Genomic DNA, 8,564 nt, shown 5'->3' on the forward strand with positions numbered 1-8,564 from the left:
ACACACATTTGAAAATGGAAAACCATGCAAAATGTTTGGCTGAAAGTAAAACAAAAATACTCCAGGAAAGAGACCTGAGTGTGTTAGTGGACAGAGGCCACCCTGCCCACCTGTGTCAGGGGCTAGTGCCAACAAGGGCAAAAAAGCTTCTCTGTGGGCAGCTATGCCATGAGTGGATGTGGCCCTCCAAGTGGTCTCAGAGAAGATGCAGGGGCAATCTAGGCAGGCACCTGTCAGGGTGGGTGGGGCCCTGCCTGAGGTGTTTTGGCATCAGGAGGCTGCCCAACTTCCACGGTGTATGGTACCAGCTCTATGGAACAGTGGGACAACTGCCCAAAGGACTAAAACCCAGCTTGGCCAGATCACAAGTTCACCTATTCCCTCCATAATGGCCCCGGCTCTGCAAAGGGCATCCCAAATCCTGGGGACAAGCCACAGCCTCAAGCAGTGGCTGACCATCCTGCTGAAATACATCTACACCTTACCCACAAAAGGCTGCTCTCTCCTAGTGTGACAGGCCACACTGGTCACCCTAGGGTGAACTGGAAAAGAACTACCACCCTATTCTTTGAATGTTGCTTGAGATTTCAGGAAGCATAATTTCATGAGAGGAAGAGAACAAAGTTTGGCCCCAGCCCACTCTGGCAAGGATTGTTCCCCACCTCATCGGCATCAGAAGAAGCCACATGTACAGACAGGACACACGTACCATGTGCTGGGTAGTAAGGAACTGTGCCTGCATGCCATGCACACACACAGCATTATCAGGTGGCAGCCAGAGAGGCAGGGGAATGCTCAGGGGGCCGCCTTCGAGGGCTTCATGTGGCTGGGTTGGATGGAGGCTGGCTGGCAGGGTAGGGTGCAGCTGCACCTCCAGCCAAGGTCTCATGGTAAGGTGGTGGGCTTATGGTCTGGGCTGGGTAGGATGGTAGGTACTATGTCAGGCAGGGTGCAGCTGGCGTCCCTGGCTGGCGGGGGGGAAGGGGTGGTAGCCTTGATATGTTGGTCTATGGTAGCTGGGTGGCACACTTGGAGGCTGAGGATAAAGGGCATGTACCACCGTGATAGCCGTCCTGGTGGTCACAATCAGACACAGCAGGTGACACATCTTGTATAAACAGCAACAGGAGCAGGTGAAGCAGATGATGTCCTCTTTTTAATCTCTAGTTTTGATGAAGCTTCTTATAAATTGCTTCCTGAGAAGGAACATAGGAGAGAAAACTGTTAAGATCTTGTATATCTAAAAATGTCCTTAATCCATGTTAAAATTTAATTGTCTTGGCATAGAATTCTAGGAAACAATTTTCCCTCAGAATATCTTCATTTTCTTTTAATTTTCACTGTTTTATTGAGAAATCCAAAGCAGTTCAAATGTTGGTTACTTCTTATGTAATTTTTTTTTTTCTTTTCTGGAAGCTTTGGGATTTTCTCTTTGACTGTAGTGTTCTGAAATACTGCATTGATGCTCCTCAGTGAGGATCTGTTTCTATTTATTGTGGTGAAGCTCAAGGAGACTTTTTAAATCTGAGAAATTTTCTTAAGCTATTTCATTGACTATTTTCTTTTTTCCTTTCCAGTATTCATTTTATTTAGATACTTAGCCTTTTGGACACTCTCTAACCTCTAATTTGCATTTTTTTTCTCTGTTATCGTTCATGTTTTGGGTTTTCTTGCTCTACTTTCAGAAAAATTTCCTGAAAATTATCTTCCAGCACATCTATTGAAATGTTCATCTCTGTTTTCAGATTTTTATTTTCCAGAACTCACTCTCATCATTTTAATGTTTGGTTTTTACAAAATAGAATCCTGTTTTTATTTCATGCCTGCAGTATCTTTTCTCTTAGACTTCTGACTCATGTTCTGGCAGTTCTGGGATGTCTGATGAGCCTCTGGTACTCATATTAAAGAACTCATCTTTCTTTGGTCTATTTAGTCAGTCAATATGTTTCCATTGGCTTTCTAGCTTCCAAAATTTTATTACTATCATAAAGGAGGGTTTGCCTCAAAAAGTGAATTCTATCCATGGGAAAAGAGACGTTTTTCCATTCCTCTGCTCCTGGTTATGGCTTGCTATTTAGAGCAGAAGCTGAGCAGCAGTGTGGTAGGAGGAAAAGGAAGAAGGACTATTCTTGCTCAACTGTCCAGACCAATTTGGTTCTGATTCCAAACTTATGTTGGGGCTTGGAACACAATATCCCAAATTATGGCACTTTGGCAGGCTGAGTACTTTGAACTGAAGAAGACTGCAGGGTCTTGGAAGTAAGGTCTCACTGACCTTCTCATGGCCTCCTGTCTCCATTTTTCTTTCTCAAGGCGGGTCATAGAAACTAAAACTCCTCTCCCTCAAAGCAAGTCATAAAACCCATCTCTCCTTTCTCTCATGAACACCCCCATTCCAGGGGGCTCCTGCCCCAAACTTGGAAGAAACCAAGAAGAATCTAAATAGGCAGGCCTTGTTGGTGCCCCCGACCCCTCCAGTCCATTGTTAAGATCACATACTTTTTGTCTAACAACATTTCATTTCTACATGATTGTCCATTCTTCATCAAACCTAAGCATAAAAATACACAGTTTTCTCCGGGCTTTGGATCTTCATTTCTGAAGGCTCCCATAACATATAACTTTGATTAAATAAATATATTATGCTTTTCTCTTGTTTATCTGTCCTTCGTTATAGGAGACTTGGCCATTAGCCTTATGATGGGCGAGGAAAAGCAACACACCTAAACCCTTCCCCCAGCTTCCCTCCCAGAACAAACAGCCTACCTGGGCTGGCCCCAAGAGTTCCACCAAAAAGACCCTAGCTTGCCAAAGCCTGCCAGCAACCTGGGAATCTCCCTCCCCCTCTACCCAGTATAAAAACAAGCCCCCAACTACTCTTGGTGCTGCCACCATCTTTGCCTAGGCAGGTCTTAGTCCTCTTTCATTAAACTTGTTCTGAGCCTCATCTCTGGGTACACTGTCAAATCCCTTTCATCTGGTGCTGAAAACCCAGGACTGGCAGTTGGTTAGCAGCCTTCCCCAACCACTACAGTTCTCTCAGAACCTGGTCCAATGTTGCCCAGACTCGATTCTATGACCTGCCTGTCGGAGATTTCTAGAGGATTTCATCCCATCTGCCATTGAGGGTGACTAGGGTTCCTGAGCACCATCACACAGCACTCCCCTTGGCCTGCTCCACACCTCCATGTTCTCACGTTTCCTTCAAATCGTCATTGGTTCATTTGTTCACTCCTAATTAGAGGGTTTGTACTAACACCATGTCCTCTTCTGGGGTCCAAGACCTCAGTTCGTTTCGTTTTTTGTTTTATGCCCGGTGCTTGACCCTCTTTTAGGCTTTTAAGATTCTGGCAACCTTAAGTTCTCTGAGAACAATAGGGGTACCTGACCTTTCTCAGTCTTTCTTCGTTTTTTCCCCTGGTTCTTAGGAAACAAGGGACGCCTTCTTTTCCACCCAAGTAGGGGAAAGATGTCTGAGACATGGGAGCAGGCCCTTCCATTCCCTCAATGGAAATACCCCTGGGGTGTCGCCTTTGACAACATAAAAATTTAGGCCTCAAAGAGGAGATTTGGCCAAAACATCTCATATTCTACTACAACACAGCTTGACCGTTGTACAAATAGTACACCCGGTCTATATGGCCTGAAAATGGAAACTTGACTTCAGTATCTTAAAGAATTAAATAATCTTCTTCAAGAAAAAGGCAGATAGGACAAAATTCCAATATTCATGCCTTTTCTCTCCCTCCACTGGTGCCCTTCCCTGTGCAAATCATACTCCATCCACCTGACACTCTTGACTCAACCCCTTCCCCTCTATCTTCTCCAGATCTTCCCATATTCCCTCCTCCAGGGATTCCTCAAGCTCTTACTGCTTCACCTCCTAAACCACCCAAACCTCCAGACCCTCCACCTTCTCCTACCTGATAATCCCTTCATGCTCGTACATCGCTAGCTTCTCACTAACTTCCTTCCCCACCCTCTGGATTTTTCTGTAGCCATCTTTGGCCATCACCAACTTTCCAGCCCATTCCAGCCACACACCTTTACAGGCCACCACCTTCCACTGACTGTCAACTTCCACCTCAGTCACCACCTCCTCCTGGCTGCACTCTCTTCTCTCCCACATACCAACTCTCCCTCTTCAGTGATCTAAAGTCATAATAAATCTCTCAAAGCCAAAATTAAAGTTTAGCACTTTATCCTATCTAAAATCTTTTCAACCTTTTATTAATTTAAATCTTAATACCAGAGAGAAACAAAGTACTTCATCTCCCATTTGGCCCCATCTCTCAGCCCCACTATTCAACATAAACTCACAAACTTAAAAGAAACCCCAGAACAGAACTTTTAGACCTGGTCTTTGAATAGAGATGGAGAGAGGTTAGAGAAAAAGAGAACATGGGACTTAAGCAGCCAGGAAGGCAGGCAAGTTTTTTAAAACAGTGGCTGCCACTTTAAGTCTTCTTCAGAGATAAGTTACTCCAAGAGCCCAGGCAAGAAGACCACAGCCTTCTATGAAGTACTTTGTTTCTCTCTGGTATTAAGATTTAAATGAATAAAAACCCTGCCTCTATTATGACTCTGTTCCTGAAGTAAAGTTCCTCAGGAAGCACTCTTCACTAAGACTCCAGAACTGTGTTCCCCCTGCAAAACAGAAAAACCCTGGAAGAAAGAAGGTATCCTCATTAGAACAGGAGACTACGTTTGCCTTCTGGAATTGGTGGTCCCCCAAGTCAAGAAAATTGCTTCCATCTGGCCAACATGTCAGACTTCCGGATGGACTCAACTTCATCACACCAGAATGGCCTTAGGTATCTAAATCTCTGACAAAGGTAAACAAATTAATTTTAGTAAATACCAGAGTCACGTTCTCTGTTCTGCCGTAATTTTAAAGACCTCTATTTCTCTCTCTTATCTCCATCATTAAATTAAAAAAAAAAAATACAACCCTCCCCCCACCTGTATATTCCACAGTTGCTCAGTTCACTAGGAGATAAAGTTCTTTTGTTCACCCTTTATTACTTTCTGGTTCCTACTGTCCAAATCTTCACTCCTCCTGTGAATTAAAAACATTGGAAAAACTCAAGCCTCTTGGCCCTTTATCCCCAAACCTGCTGACAACCTCACCGACCACCTAACCCAAACCAAGTTCCACTTCCTCTCTAAAACACACTCTGTTACATCCCCACCCATACAACCTTTCGCCAGAGCAATTCTAGCAAGAATGCTTTCTATCTGGGACCTTAAAAGTGCCCCCAGAAAACATGCAGGAACTCAAAAATTACTCTTTTCTTTCAACCTTTCCACTTTTCAATAGGCGATGATACTGGCACCTATTTCCTGTGCAGAACCCCAACAAACCAGACTGATATATCCCTCCAGGCAAGGAACAGGTTCCAGATCGGTCTCCTTTACTTAGAGCTAAAAGCTCCATCAAATTAATCCTTCTCCTAGTAGAACTATACATCATGGCAGGAGTTTCCACTGAACTGCCAGACCAGAAATTGCCACCCACCACTTCCAACTAATGTCCACTAAACTGGTCAAAAGACTCCAAGAAGTCTCTGATCAGTTACAACCCATATAAGATCAGGTAGATTCCCTGGTGTGGGTAGTTCTCCAAAACCATAGAGGTTTGGATTTGGTCACAGCAGGGAAAGGAGGTCTTGGCACTTTCTTATAGGAAGCATGCTGTTTTTACACCAAGTCTGGCCTGGTCTGAAAGGGCATCACTAGACTCTGGGAACAAGCCACCCATCTACCCTCTTAAAATGAGAGATCCTGGTTAAACAGTCCATGGGGACACTGGATTATATATACCCCTCTTGAGGCCCTTTACTGAAATTCTCCTGTTATTAACCACTGTCCCTTGTGTCATCCAGTTTCTGTCCTTTATTTGAGACAGGATAAAAAAGTTATGAGGTGCAGTTACAACCCAATTCTTATTACTCCCTGAACCCTCTCCCAATGTTCCCCAAACCTGCATGGCCCTGCTAACACCGACTTATTCCACTGAGGACAACTACGGCCCTATCCAGGGAGAAGCAGTTTCAGAAGATTGACCTTCGACCCCATAACCCCTTTTAGCAAGTGTTGGGAATGTTAGGGGCCTAAAAACTTCCCTCCCAAAACTACCTGGCCCTGCCCTAAGAGTTCTGCTAGGAAGACGTTGGCCCTCCAAGGCCTTCCAGCAACCTGCGGACACCTCTTGGCCCCTGTACTTACAAACCCCACTCAACATGAGAAAAGCCTGTGCCCCAACTTCCATCCCTCCTAAGAAGGCAGCTTGAGCCCCATGTAAGCTCTGAGTAGGTCTTTGCTGCCCTTTTCCTTCCTTAAGCAGCTTGGTAAAGCAACCCTCTCATCTATATATAAGTCTTTCTCTGAAAACTGTCTTGAGAAATAGTGTTTTCTCCACCTCATTTTGTTTCTAGTGATTTTTGTGCCTTGCTACCGTCAGTGCAAGATGATCCCGTCTCTTCTTTCTCCCCCTGCTCCCTTGCTACCAGCCCAGCCTCTGTCTCCTCCTCTGTAGTATGCTCTCTGACTTTGTCTCTGTGAGGAGGAAGTAACACAGCTAAACTGCAAAGCCAGTGGTCGCAGCGGGCTGCTTCGGGAGCTCCTTGGCCTTTGGCAGCTCTGAGAGCTATAAGCACCAGGGAGACATCTTCTCCCAAAGCCTCCTTTCCTAGGAGGTTCTTCATGAAGGTTTGCGCTTTTTCCCATCAAGGCTACAGTGCTTGCAAAAATGAAAGTAACTTCAAATCAAAACATAAAGTGGAAAAAGCCCAGTAACTAAATTCTCATCTTGTCAACCATTGCAAGTAAAACCAAAGAGGGCAGAGAATATGTTAACCTCTCCAGACCTCCTTGCAGGCAACAAGGTAAGAAAGCTGCAACAATTCTCTACACAAACCAGGGAAGGTGTGAGACGCTGTGGAGTCTGCTGCTTCCTTCAGACCCAGGGAATGTCTGCTTGACACCTCTCTTTCTGCCTCCCCACACCCCACTTCCTTCTATTTTTGTAACTTCGAGAGGAACAGGAAGGGTATTTTTTTAAATGTTTTTAAGCCCTCAGGGTCTGCCTGTGTTCTAAATGCAGATGAGGCTGTGAACTTGCCTAAGAAAATGACAGTGACCCAAGACAGGGGCTTCAGGATCTCTAACTTGTCAAAGGAGGAGCTGATTCTACCCAGGTCGAGGAACTCTCTTCTTCTCCCTCAAGCTGGCTCAGGGAACTGTAGCTCACACTGTCAAAGGACATTCACACCTAAAGTTAGAAAAGACTTCAAGATTCTTTGACTTCCGCAGTACAAGAGAAGGTAGCAGAAGAGTTCAGGGTTGAGAAGGTGGCCCCCAGAGACAGCCTGCCAGATCAATTTGCACCTGGGAGAGAGATCTCTATCTCTGTCTTTCCCCTGCAAGTGTTGGTAAAACCCACGGGGACACATTGATTAGGCAGCGACAAACTGATGACTGAGGCTGCTGGAAACACATTCATTGCTCAGCGGTTTGAAAATGTACACAATTTAGAATGGAGACCTCTATGCTAGTGGGAAATAGAAAAACTGCATGTAATTTCCAAATCAAATATGTGCCCCCTAGGTAATTACTGTTTTTGTTTTGTTCATTTTTTTCTAACAACCACTTCCAATCTAGTCTTTATTTCTATATTCTCTCACTTAGCTTCTAGTTCTCTTTTTTCTTTTGTCAGATTGGTTGTACTTGGGATATGTTTACCTCATTGAGAAAGTAAAAACACAGTTAAATTTAAATTTCAACTAAACAACCATTTTTTTTTTTTTTAGTATACATCTGTCCCATGCAATATTTGCATACATTTATAGGAAAAAATTCATTGTTTATCTGAAATTCAATGGGATGGGCTTATTCTAACATATTATTCCTTGTTCAGCTGAAATTCAAATTTAACTAGGAATTTGTTGTTATCTGACAACACTAAGACTAGACCTTTTTTCTTTCTTTTTCTGAACACTTCTCAAGGAGAGGCTTTCTTTAAGCCAAGGGGGAAGTGGGGGGAACTAATGATTAGATTTTAGGCAAGTTAGTTTCCATGCTCTGACCTATTATAGTTCATATTGGACCATGTTGAACTAGGAGGGTGCTGGTTCATTGGTTAACAATAGGGCAACTAAAGCTTTTGTAAGCTTTTTTTTTCTCCCAGGGCACAGGTAGGTAGCCAATTAGTTTAAACTTATAATAAGTATTTATAATCTTCTACACAGATATGACCTGATATCTAAGTCTGCAGCATCAAATTCCTAGCACATGGATTACTGAAAAGATAGAGGATTAATTTTTTGAGATTGTTATTTTAAACTGGAGAACCTCAATTCAGTGAGCAAGCATTCCTTATGTAAATGTTAAATATATAACTGGTGAGCTGGATGCCTGCAGAATTACAAAGCAGGGATATGTCTTCCACCCTCCCCATATTCTAAGTCATTTGAAAGAGTACTTCAAGCTTTAGAACAATATACTTGTTACATGAGCAGTGTAAATTAAAAATTCTACATATTATGGAGGAATTCCATTCACTA

General features: G+C 43.6%; 1 pseudogene; it reads right to left on the reverse strand.

Moving 5' to 3' along the window:
• Positions 1–602: 602 nt before the first annotated feature.
• LOC128591361 (uncharacterized) lies at positions 603–4,129 on the reverse strand (annotated as a pseudogene).
• Between the last annotated feature and the right edge of the window lie 4,435 nt (positions 4,130–8,564).

The sequence above is a fragment of the Nycticebus coucang genome, chromosome 8, assembly GCF_027406575.1.
Source record: "Nycticebus coucang isolate mNycCou1 chromosome 8, mNycCou1.pri, whole genome shotgun sequence".
NCBI lineage: Eukaryota > Metazoa > Chordata > Mammalia > Primates > Lorisidae > Nycticebus > Nycticebus coucang.